General features: G+C 32.7%; 1 non-coding gene across 1 annotated transcript; it reads right to left on the bottom strand.

The window, feature by feature from the left end:
- Positions 1 to 1675: 1675 nt before the first annotated feature.
- Positions 1676 to 1778, bottom strand: LOC118758704 (U6 spliceosomal RNA). The gene has a single exon (XR_004995796.1). It is a non-coding gene; the product is annotated as a U6 spliceosomal RNA (small nuclear RNA).
- Between the last annotated feature and the right edge of the window lie 876 nt (positions 1779 to 2654).

Genomic DNA, 2654 nt, shown 5'->3' with positions numbered 1-2654 from the left:
TTTCACATTTGCTATTGATGTCTTTGTTCTTGGATTTAACCAGCAAGCCACGTGGATGACATACATGTTAGAAATCAAAATTTTCATTTTAAAGAGAGTGCAAATGCATTTGTTTTTTAATGGCTTAGAAAGCTTATTTTACCAAGCAAATTGATTTAGCCTAACAATACTATCAGTAAAAGTAATTTGTTTTTATTACAAGGAAAAGCTCATAGAGTTTTGTATAAAAAGTTTTCTTTTGATAAGTAACTTAGTGTCATCTTTCCAGTTCCCAACATGAACCAGAATGTCAAGGGATGAGATGGTCTTTTTAAACACTATTTTAATATGCTATGTCTCTATCAATAGTCTCTTGAGCAATCCAAATCTCAGGAAAGGCCTGCTTTTCTTTATTTCCCTTTCTAGTGAAAGTGATTAAATGAAAGTTCTAAATATGCCTAGTATTTTATATTTATATGCATAAACACATATGTAAAAATCATACTCTGACATAAGATAGGTATGTACATAAAAATTCAACATTAAGTTGAAAATGTCTTTGAACTAAACATTTTGTAATGCACCCAACCCACAAGCACCATAACGTACATAGCATACCCTGATGTACCTTAAATATCCAGCATATTCTCAGCAATCACATTAATTTGCAGTTGGTCAGACTTCATTGACCATAAAGCCAACTGCACAGCAAAGTGTTGGATATCACATGTGGTTTATGCTTTTCTGTATCTACCAAAAATACTGAAAACAGCACTGAGGAGTTTCAGTTGACTTCACCAACGACTGTGTGACTGACTGGGAGATTTGGTTCTCACTGCCACTGGTCAGTATTGTAAATGAGTAATAAGCAGAGCATCACTAGCCTGGGAGAAGATTAAAATTTAAAATTCAAACTACAATTTCTACCTGATGCTTGTTGTTTTCTCATTGTCACAAAGTTGAAAAATCTTAAACCAAGCCATAGCATACCAAAGGAACAGTCTATTTTAATTTTGTTTTTATTTAAGGACATTTTTCAAAGAATCATTATGTTTATTGCAATATCTGAGATATAAGAAACACTATGAGAAAGAAAACATAAAATCTCTGGTCACTAAGGAAAAATTATTGTACAGCGAGGTAAGTGATATGATTAACATTCACATGAAATGTTACAGAAAAATAGAGCTAGGATATGGGCGGGTGCTTTCTGGAGATGGTGATGCTTTAACTGATCCTTGAAAGATGAAGAAGAAAGGGTGAAGAGTGTACTCTAGCAAAAGTTGCAAGAAAGAATAAACTATAAGAAAACATTTAAAGCATCTGTCAGCAAATGGAAAAAGAAGCAAGAGTATTTGGACCTTCTTCAATTGCTGAGACCAGTGAATGAAGTCTGTAGGTAATGTGCTGGTAACCGTAAACATAATATATTAAGTAGAAATACATGTGATAAAATGTAGGAGAGCTAATAAACCATCCAGTCAACAAGACAACATCTACCCGAAGTTATTTCAACTATTTGTAGGCTTATTAATCACACTTAAACATTATTGTTATCTACTTTATTCCAGTATTGGTTTGAATTAGCCTTATGTATTAATCAATAAAATAAGTAGTGAAGGGATTGGAGACTAAGTCATAGTTATGCTTTAGAGTAAATTCATACTTTTCGGACTATGGTGACATGGTTTTCCAAATACTTCTGGAACACTTCATGAATTTGTGTGTCATGCTTGCACAGAGGCCATGCTAATCACTGTATCATTCCAATCTTGGTTAGTAAATACCTTAAGATATTTTTATCCAATACAGAATTTCCTCAAGGTTATCCTAAGTTGTTTATTCAGTGAATGAGCTTGGTAGAGGTACTGTAGCTGAAATATTCTACTACACAAGAATCTTAATTAATCTTACTTTGTAATTCCTTATTTAGTTAGCTAGGAGCAAGGGAGGGATTGCTACTTGCTGTCAAACTACAGCAGCACCCAGGGATGCCGGGGTGGGGGGCAATTGGACATTAGATGATACCTTAGAGACATCGAGGTGGGGAAGAATATAAGTGCCAAATATACAAACAAATAAGAGACATCTGCGAGAAGGACTAAATCACCAGCCTCAAATATTCTATTATTGAATGATGTTTATCTGATATTGTTTTTGCTTATAGCCTAGATAGAGGTCAGAAACAAAATTAAATATTATTTTGGGGGGACACCTTATACTGTCAAATTATTTCTATAATTTTTATATTTGCTATCTTGCCTATAACTTGAAATATACAAACATGCAAAAATAAGACTTAATCAAAAACATAAAACAAGAGCCAATAATAAAAACAGAACAGAAATATGCATAATTCAATTTTCAAACATGATCTAAACTATGTTAAATATGTTCAGATCGTTAAAGTACAAGATGGATAATTTAAAAACAGGTGTGGAAATGCTAAGGGAAAAAAGTCAATTAGCCCAGCAGGAAAAAAAATGGTGACTGAAAGAAAACTAGATTATGGCTTTAAAAGAACAACAGATTCAATAGGTTTAAAGAAAGACTTACTAAACTGGAAAGTGTTTCAAATAAAAATATCTCAGAAAAACACTGAGATAAATGATTTACAATACAACAAAAAACATGAGAAAACTATGATTATGTTAACAAGGACCATCATGCAAGCA

The sequence above is a fragment of the Ochotona princeps genome, chromosome 2 (genome assembly GCF_030435755.1).
Source record: "Ochotona princeps isolate mOchPri1 chromosome 2, mOchPri1.hap1, whole genome shotgun sequence".
NCBI lineage: Eukaryota > Metazoa > Chordata > Mammalia > Lagomorpha > Ochotonidae > Ochotona > Ochotona princeps.
Note: the sequence above shows the minus strand (reverse complement) of the source record. Positions and strands in the feature narration are given on the sequence as shown.